We start from the raw sequence: 10,583 nt of genomic DNA on the forward strand, positions 1-10,583 counted from the left end.
CTTACAGCTGGATCTCATGGAGGCATTTCCCCAACTGAAGCTCCTTTCTCTGTGATAACTCCAGCTGTGTCAAGTTGACACAAAGCTATCCAGTACAGTCTCTTCTCTCCTAGAATTTATATATAGGGGAGAGGTAAACGCTAATGTGTAGTTTTAATATTCACTTCCAGTTTGTTGTGCTTGTTTTCACCATGGTGATACCAAAAGCATAAAGTGGAAAACACTTTCCAAAGTCCAACAGCATTTGGAGACCACCAGCATATCACTGGAGGACACCCTAGTCTAGATAAACCAACTGTCACCACTTGTCACCTTCCTCTCAGCAGCCCAAGACACTGACTCTAGAAGCACCCCAAATAGCCTTGGAAGAGCACCCCAGGAAAAATAAGCAATTATATTCCCCAGACACTGAGCCTGCATGAAAAAGAGGCAGCACTTGTCTTCAATGGTAAGTGTCAAAGCCAATAATGTCAGGTGGAACTGGCTGTGAAGCAGCTCTGTGACCTTGATCGGTACCCTGATTAAGCCAGATAGAAGAAAGCAGAACATCCAACTGGCTACTGACTCTGGTGCTGTTAGGTGGTACAGGCAAAGTTGGGATCATCCAAAGCCCCTTCATGCTGCACGTATCCTGGGATAGCGATGAGTGTGGCCCAATACACTTGTTAACCACAACATCATGTTGCAGTGCCAAAGACTAGGTGATTGAAGGTATATACTTTCCCACCATTAGAAAACACCTTTCTAATGTTACTGTTTTCTGGACAGGTTAAAAGGGCCACACTTGTTTGTCAGGAAAAGTCTCCAAGGAGTTGACACTGAAACTGAGACCTTAGTGGTTGGTGAGTGGGGGAGCATCACTGGTGACGCCAGTTATTTCAGAAAGTGTAGGCTCCATTAGGAGAAGCTTGATTGAGATGGAGCTGCAAAGGGGCTGAAAGTCCGGTGGTGGACTAGACCAGATGGGATAAGTCCTGTCTGTGTTACCTTACTTGGCTCTTCGGAACTACAGACAGTATGTGATCAACTCCAGTAAAACAGCACTTCTAGAAACAGGCAGGTAGCAGATTAGGTTTGCTTTGAAAGTTGTAGTTTATCGTCCCTAAATGAATCCATATTCTTAGCAGTCAGGAGAATCTGTTAAGATTTTAAGCAAAAAAGTGGCATGAGCTACTGTATGGTTTACTAGTTCTTGTTTTCTTACAGTTACTCTCTAAGATTGCCTTGACCCTGTTAAGGGAAAAGCTAATAGAAACTGAGAAAACTGTTTCCAGACATTAACAATTGTTCAGGCAAACAATGCAGTGGCCTCTGTGATGGCTATTCTTGGTTGTCAGCTTGGCTGCATCTGGCATTATCTAAAATGCAAAAATGGAGGGCACACTTGTGAGGGACTTTTATTTTGAAGGAGGAATATCTACTTTGAATCTGGATCTTTGAGATAGGAAGGCACACTTTTAACTGATCTTTTGAGCTGGGAAAAGGCATGCCTTTCTTTAATCTGGAACTCAGGTAGGAAGACGAACCTTTCATCTTTAATGTGGGCAACACCTGCTGGAAGCCCATGAAAGGATAGGAAGGAGGGAGCTTTGTTCTTTGCCTCCTTGCCCTTTCCTTTCTAGCAGATCCATTCTTTGACATTAGAGCCTCCTCCTTCAAGAATCCAGTGTATGCTGAAGACCTGCTGAGACATCCAGCCTTGTGAAGTGTGCAACTTCTGCATTCTTGGACTTTCTGTTGGGTTAGCTGGACCTTATCCGTAAGTCAATTTAATAATTACCCTTTCTATATAGAAGAGATTCATTCTGTAAATTCTGTTACTCTAGAGAACCCCGACCTTCTGTTAAAATGGCAGTGCTACAGATAAAAAGTACCTGAAATCAAGTATATTTTGAAGTTACACGCCAGGAAATTGGCAGTGGATTTGAATGGCAAAAGTTTACTCAATCCCTCCAACCAGCTGTGTTTTGGTGAGTGTGTAAGGTATTCAAACATGGTAACTGTATTGTTTCTAAAGTAATAGGAAGCTAAGGATTCCTTGGGTATTTTGGAGTGAATGTTTTAGGAATACCTAAAGTACCTGTCACCATCCACCACTTAATTCTGCCTCAAATAAGAAAATAGGTGGTCACATGGTTCTCTCTTTAAAACAAGCATATTCCAACCACCACACCTGTCCAGGATGCTATTTGGTGGGGATGGCTCTGAATCAGGTAGGAATATGAAGACTATTTTCCATCGTCTTTGCCATGAATTTAAAAACTGCTTTAAATAAAGCTTGTTTAAGTGACAGATACTAAAGATAGCTAGCACAGACACCATTGACATCGGAGTTTCAACAGACGCACCAAAGAGTCTGGAGAACAACAAAAGCTACAACTGAAAAAAGCTGTCCTAAGATAATCGAAGCTACAAATTAGGGGAAAGATATATATGTGATTAATTTTTGTCCACATACCTGGGAAGAAGAGGGAAACTTAGCTGTGGAGTCGCCTCCATTAGACTGACCTGTGGGTATATTGTCTATGGGGCATTTTCTTGATTGCAGATAGTGGTGGTTTGAATAGGTAGGGCCTCCATACCTATGACTCAGCTGTTTGAAGGCTTGGCCCGTAGGGAGTGTCACTATTATGAGGTATGGCCTTGTTGGAAGATGTGTGTCACTGTGGGGGTGGGCTTTGTTAGTCTCCTATGCTCAAGCTACATCCAGTGTGGCACACAATTCCTTCTCTAGTACCATGTCTGCCTGCATGTTGTCCCGTTTCGTGATAATAATGGACTAAACCTCTGAAAGTATACACCAGCCCCAATTAAAATACTTCTTTTATAAGAGTTGCTATATCATGGTGTCTCTTCACAGCAATAAAACCCAAAACAAGACAGAATTTGCTACCAGGAGTGATAGGCCTGACCGTGCTTGTGATTGGAGGAATGTAGACCTTGGGAGTGTAGATTAGAAAAGCAGTTGAATACTTTAAGTGAGGCCCAGGGAGCCATGCTCCTACTGGGAACATGGAAGACAGTGGGGCTGAGTGTGATTTGAACTGGGCCTGGCCCAAGTTTCAGAGGACAAGAATTTTAGTATGTTGACTAGAGAGATTTTATTTTGATGAAGAATGTAACTTTTTGTCCTTGTTCAAAAACTCTGCCTGAAGCTAAATTAAAGGGTTGGAGATTAATTGCATTTGCAGAGGAGATTTCAAAACAGCCTGCGGTTATAGATCATGCTTATAAAGACTGTAGTGAAAAAGGGCATCCGAAGAATGTGGCTAAATACTGAGTTCAAGGAGATAAGTAGATTAAAGAAAAACTGGATGTTGAATAAAGGGAATGGTGATCAGGGCAAGCTCCACCCAGCTAAACTTCTGATTTGTGTAAAAGGATTAAAGAAAAACTTAGGTCCAGGGGTGGTACTCCACACTTTTCATCCCAACACTCAGGAGACAGAATTGTGCAGATCTCTTGAGTTCAAGGTCATCCTGGTCTACAGAGAAAGTCCCAGAATACCCAAGTTTGGGCAATGAAGGAAACCAGAAAGCTGGTGAAGATGTAATTGAACAAGGGGGCCATTTTCCAGCCTCAGCCAGCAGCAAAACTAAAGAAAGTTACTGAGGCCAGTAGTGTGGCAGGGTGTCCCTGCATGGAAGCCTAGAGAGGCATTGCATAAAGCCTTGAAAGTGAAGGCTGGACTGCCTCAGAGACCCTAAGATGTAGAAATGTCAGAGCCAGGGTGTACCTGCTGAGGACAATTCTGGAGTGGAACCAGCCCAAGATAAGTTTGTTGCAGCCAACAAAGCTGAAAGGAGTTGGAGAGCCGAAGAATATTTTGACATCAGACATGTGGATGGAGAGTTTGGAGTTGTCCAGCTAGTTTTCAGTTTTGCTCTGGTCCAGTATTTCCTTACTGTGCTCCATTTCAGAATGGTAATATATATCCTATGCCATTTAGGTCTGTTTTGTTGTGGTGGTGGTTTTTTTTTAATAGGGGGTTATGGTTAGTAGGTTGCATGAATCTTAGAACAGACTTTGAAATCTAGACTTATAAAAATTGTTGAGACTATGGGAATTTGGAAGTTGCACTAACTACGCTTTTCATTGTGTTGTGGCTGCAAGCCTATGTGGGGCAGGAAATGGAATGTGGTGGTTTGAACAGATATGGCCCCCATAGATTCATGTGCTTGAATGTTTGGCCCATAGAAAGTGGCATGATTAGGAAGTAGGACCTTGTTAGAGTAGGTGTGGCCTTGTTGGAGCAGGCTCTGAGGTCTCCTAGGCTCAAACTATACCCAATATGTCAGTCACCTTCTGCTGCCTTCAGATCAAGATGTAGAACTCTACACCTCTAACATGTCTACCTTCATGCTGCCATGCTTCCCTACATAATAATAAAGAACTAAACCTCTGGAACTATAAGCCAGCCTCAATTAAAATATTTCCCTTTTTAAGAGTTGCCATGGTGTCTCTTCACAGCATAAAACCCGAACTAAGACACTGATTTGGCCTTATCATACCTAGGTCCCCTGGACCTCAGCTATGTCAGAAACTAGCTAAGCGAACCAGCCAGCAACACTCCTCCGTGGCCTCTGCTTCAGTTTCTGCCTCCAGGTTCCTGCTGCTTCCTGCCCTGGCTTCTCCAGATGATGGATGGTAAAGTGTGAGTGAGCTGAAATAAACCCTTTCCCCCTGAGTTGCTTTGGTCATGGTGTTTTATCACAGCTACAGGAAGCAAACCAGAACATACTTAGTAGATTTAATCCCACATAACCAATACCAAGACATCCTGAGGCAGACAGTGCCTTCCAGCACTTGCAAGGCTGAGTGAGGCAAAATGATCACTGAATTTGAGATCAGCCTAGACTGTAGACCAGGGGTTCGCAACCTGTGGATCGCGACCCTTTTGGAGGATCGTATATATTCAATATCTTACATATAATATATTTATATTATGATTTGTAACAGAAGCAAAATTATAATGTAGCAATGAAATAATTTTATGGCTAGGGGCCACCACAACATGAGAAACTATTAAAGGGTTGAGAACCACTGTGGTAGACTGAGTCTGTTGCTCAAAAAAATAAAGAAATTCTAATTAAGATATTGGATTTTATTTTGTGTTATATTTTATTTAGTGTATAGATGTATGTGTGCCACAGCCCCAGTGTGGAAGTCAGAGAATAGCTTGTGTGAGTCAGTCCTGTCCTTCCACAGTGTGGGTCCTGGAGATCAAACTCGGTTGACAGGCTTAGCTCAAGTACATTTACCACAGAGTGGTCTCACTGATCCAGATGAGACCACATCAATGTTTTGAGACTTTATTTTTCAGGAAAATAGGATGTCTTTCCTTTCCTTGTTGCTTTCTTGTGGTACTGGAGATCAAACACAGAGCCGTGTGCATGCTAGGCACACACCAACCAATCATTCTGTCTGGTGTAATCAATATGCAAAAGTTAGGCAGGATGTAGTAATGTGCTTGGGAAGCTAATATGGGAGCATGGTAAGTCCCATGCTTTCCTATAATACATAGGGAATTTCAGGCTAGCCTGGGCTACAGTTGAAATTCCAGGCCAGCCTTAGTTGCATAAGGAGAACTTGTATCAAAAAAAGAGTACATTTTTGAAGAACTTTAGGGAGTCTACTGCCATGAACAGTTCCTTGGGATTTTGGATTTTTGCTGACCAAACCCTTGAGAGACATCAAAGTCGAGCCTGACAGATATTAATTTAAATCTCATTGGCAGTGTTACTGCTACCACACAAAACTGCAAATGAACACCAGACTAAGTAGGGTTTTCGCCATAAGGCTTGTTACCTGCAGTGTAGATACAATACTGCCATAAGTGAGTACCAGGTGTTTCCAGTCATCTTACTGGTGACATGGCAGAGTGGATGTCTTGGCTCTGATGACTGTCAGGGTGCAATGGTAAGGATTTTATATACAACCAAATAGACAATTAAACCTGTTTAAATCCATGTATTCATAACCGAAACAATTGTTAATTTTGAAGGATATTAGAAAGACCATACCATACTTTTTAGTGTTTACTTATTTTTTTATTTATGCGTGTGAGCCTGAGTAATATATATGCATCATGTGTGTACAGATGCCCACAGAGCCCAGAAAAGGGCATCAGATCCCCTGGAACTGGAGTTCCAGGCTATTGTGAGGTGGCATGTTGAAGCTGAACTCCAGTCCTTTGGCAGAGTAGTCAGTGAGTACTCGTAAGTGTAGCGGGAAATATTAAAAAATGGGCTGGCAGGCTTCCCATGCTACCACCAGCAACCAGCAGACCACATGGCTCCAGCCAGATGATCTCAACTCGGTGGTCTCTGGCGGGGCTGGGCTACTCTCTCTGCCCGTCAACTCTCCAGCAGGGCTGGACCTCCCAAGTTCCCTTCTCTACCACGCCAGGCCCACGCAATGACCGTCCACCCCATGGTCAACTGTCACACCATCTCTCAACCAAGTAAATCAAAACTCTTAAAGCTTATAATTAAACAACCAGGTTTATGTATCAATAAATTCTCAATTTACAAGATGCCAATACAGGGGCTGGAGAGATGGCTCAGTGGTTAAGAGCACCAACTGCTCTTCCAAAGGTCCTGAGTTCAAATCCCAGCAACCACATGGTGGCTCACAACCATCTGTAATGAGATCTGACGCCCTCTTCTGGTGCATCTGAAGACAGCTACAGTGTACTTAGATATAATAATAAATCTTTTTAAAAAAAGATGCCAATACAATAATTTCAGAACCAATTGATAATGATAAAAGCTTTATCCCAATTATTCTAACCTTATGATATCATAACTACCTGTGGCTGGTTAAAGCCATACTGGTTCACATCTGCCTCCATCTTGTTCTTCCTCCTCCCCTGAGACATTCCCTCTCTGCAATTCTCACCACCTCCCTTTTCCCTGTCCAATCACAGGCCTCCTGCTGCACTAATGTAATTGGACAGGGAAAGCCTGTAGCATAAGCACTGAGCAATCCCTCTAGTCATCTTCTAGCCTTTGATTTTTTTTGTTGTTGTTGTTGTTTGTTTGTTTTTCGAGACAGGGTTTCTCTGTGTAGCCCTGGCTGTCCTGGAACTCACTCTGTAGACCAGGCTGGCCTCAAACTCAGAAATCCACCTGCCTCTGCCTCCCAAGTGCTGGGATTAAAGGCGTGCACCACCACCGCCCTTGATTTTTTTTTTTTAAACTGGTAAAGATTTCAACAGTTACAAGTATGTATAAGCTTTCCTTTATGGAAATATTTCCATAATGAACTAAAGACCTAAGCAATAAGTATCAGCAGATGTTAACAACAAAATTTATATAATATTTTGATTCAAAAAACTCTATCAAGAAGTCATCAAAATGTATCAGCAGCTGAAGGGATGACTCAGTGGTTGAGAGCGCTCTTCCAGAGGACCTGGGTTTGATTCCCAACACTACATTTTGGCTCACAGTCTTCTGTAACTCCGGTTCCAAGGGATCTGATGTTCTGACCTATGCGGACTAGATATACCTGTGGTACACAAACATACCTGCAGCCAAACACCCATATACAGAGAATAAAAAATATAAAACACATATACATGTTTGAGCTTGACTAAGTATCTATGTTCAATTACTAGTTTGCTTGAAATTTAAAAAAAAAAATAAATGAAGGTACAACCCAACTACTGAACAAGAGAATCTTTACATAGTCTTGAACACTGTCATCTTAGCCACTGGGCAGCAAAGGCAGAAATATCACGGCCAAGTATACCCCTAATCTGCATAGAGACCTCTAGGCCAACAAGAACATCATAGTGACATCTGGTTTTTAAAAAGCAACCAACTAACTAAGCAAACAAAAATAGAAACCTGGAGAGATGGCTCAGTGATTCCAAAGGACCCAGGATCAGTTCCCAGCACCCACATGACGGCTTACAACCCTGTTACTTCAGCCCAGGGAATTGCATGCCCTCTTCTAGCATCTTGGAGCTCTTGCATACACTTTGTGCACATACATAAACTCAGGAAGGTATACACACATTATAAATAAATAATTTTTAAAACATAAAAGGAATTACCCAGCAAGAGGGAAGCCAGCCAAACTCCACTTTGGCTGCTTAGCCTCAAATAAGTAGAGGAAGATAGTTCATTTTTAAAGGGGATGCGCTATATTTTTGAGAGTTTCAGTTGGAGCATAAACAGAAAATATAAATACCATATAAGTCAAGCCACAGTCACTCTGAAGAAAATGCTAAGGCTGTCCTTCAGCAGCACAGGAAGGACTCCTGGGGTGTCAAGCAGGATTCTCTTTAATGGTGGTTTGAAGGGTGCTTTATAACTCATTAACTTTTGCATCTGTTCTATGCTGCATCTCTAATGCATAATCAATGACAGGCCACTAGAAATTGGCCTGGGGTGGTTGACAAACCCGCAAGTGGTGTGTTTCTCTACACCTAGGTCCTAGGTGCCTAATCAGGGTGGATGTTCACTGAGTGCTTTGTTGAGTGAGCAAATGAATTTGAAGACATTCCAGCCCACCCAGTGAATCCTGCAGTCAGACTCCATCTGTTAAGGCGCCAGGAGCCAACATTGACCTACCCTAGTTCATGTGTCTCACCACAGGACTGACCTTCCAGAATGAATGTGTGCTAGTCATCTTGGCTCCCAGCACCATGCTTGCCCTGCAGCCACTTCCCCCGTATCTCTTCTCTCGTGGCTTTGCTGCTGTGTTTTCAGAACATGCTTGCCCTTTATAGATAAACCTCACTTCCTTCATCTCGCCCATTGGCTTTATTGGGTTCACATTTCCGAAGACTGTGTGTGTGTGTGTGTGTGTGTGTGTGTGTGTGTGTGTGTTTAATGGCAGGGTCTCATGTAGGTGAGACTTGCCTTCTCTTTTCTTACTAGCCAAGGACGCTCTTGAACTCATGATTCTCCTGCCTCTACCTCCCTTGTGGGAAGAGATGGGATTGCAAAGCACGCACTGCCTCATCCTTACAGACCATTTGAATAACTACTCAGCCCTCTCATCTGGTTGTGCTGAGGTTCTCATTGACTTTCCGAGACACTAGCATCTTGTCCACAAGACTAAAATACCCTCCCTAATGAGGCTCTGGTCTTTTACTGCTTCCTTTAGCACAGTGGTTCTCAACCTTCCTAGTGCTGTGTGACCTTTTAATGCAATTTCTCATGTTGTGGTGACCCCCAACCATATATTATTTTTATAACTCCTTCATAACTGTAATTTTGCTACTGTTATGTATCATAATGCAAATATCTGTGTTTTCCATCCGACAGTCTTAGGTGATCCCTGTGAAAGAGTCATTTAGCTCAAAGGGGTCATGCCCCGCAGGTTGAGAACCCCTGCTCTACACCCTCTCACTGCCATTACCATTCCATTCCCTGACCAGCCTCCACATGCTTAGGCTGCTGCTCTGTGGTGCCTGGCTCCCCAGGCTAACTTATACCACATTTCCCCCAAATTGGGGGAAAACGTGTATACAGGTTCCTTTCCAAAGTCTTCCTGGGAATATTCAAGTGACCGTCCAGGGTCTGTCCTCACAATTTCTTGTCCTTCCTTCTGTTTCACAAAAACCTCAGTCCTGGGTAGTGATGGTGCACACCTTTAATCCAAACACTCAGGAGGCAGAGGCAGGCAGATCTCTAGGCCATCCTAGTCTACAGAGCGAGTTCCAGGACATCTAAGGCTGTTATAGTACAGTAACCTGTCCCCCCCAAAAAAAGCCAACAGCACAAAGACATAGACAGAAACAGAGACACACAGGCAGTGTGTGTGTGTGTGTGTGTGTGTGTGTGTGTGAGAGAGAGAGAGAGAGAGAGAGAGAGAGAGAGAGAGAGAGAGAGAGAGAGAGAGAGAGAGAGTCCAATCCCTTAGTCCCTCCATTTTCCCCTCTCACCAGCCTCTTTTCAGGCCCTCCTTGTCCAACACCCTCTGCAGATCTCAGGGAGACCTGTTCCCTTCTTAGCCTTTCCTCCCATTGATTGGGACTATGGCAGACTTGTGGCCACCTGCCAGGCCTTGTCTTCAGACTTAGCTACTTGAGCATCCATTTCTAACCTCCACTACCATCTCAGCCTCTTAGTTCACTGAGAAAATAGACTTCAACAGGCCAGAGCTCCAACCCTAACCCGAAACGACATCTTTTCAGCCCCCACCTCTGCACTCTGGGCTGGCTCCCACCCCTTCAGAGCTGGCCCCTTTGCAGTCCTCTCTCCCATACCCTCCTCACATCTGTGTGCTTTGAAAACACCCACATATTTAGAGACTATTGCCTCCTCTGGGTAAAAAGCTGGTTCTTATTCTCTACTGGGTCATGGGTCCACTTAGCAGATCATGACAGAACCTCCACACATAGTTCTCCCTCTTTGCCAGATGATGGATAAACTCCACTCTATCACCAATTGGTCTTGCCCCGAACAAACCTCACTTTGGCTGTCTCCGATGTTCCTACCAGCTCCCTGGTGGCCTTGTCATCAGCTCATCACCTCTCTGCTCATCCTTGGTTTCCATAGCAGCACACTTCAAGTTCTCTCACCTCACAAGTTGGCATGCTTCTGTCCTCTCTCTGTATATATCTCTTC

The sequence above is a fragment of the Mus pahari genome, chromosome 2 (genome assembly GCF_900095145.1).
Source record: "Mus pahari chromosome 2, PAHARI_EIJ_v1.1, whole genome shotgun sequence".
NCBI lineage: Eukaryota > Metazoa > Chordata > Mammalia > Rodentia > Muridae > Mus > Mus pahari.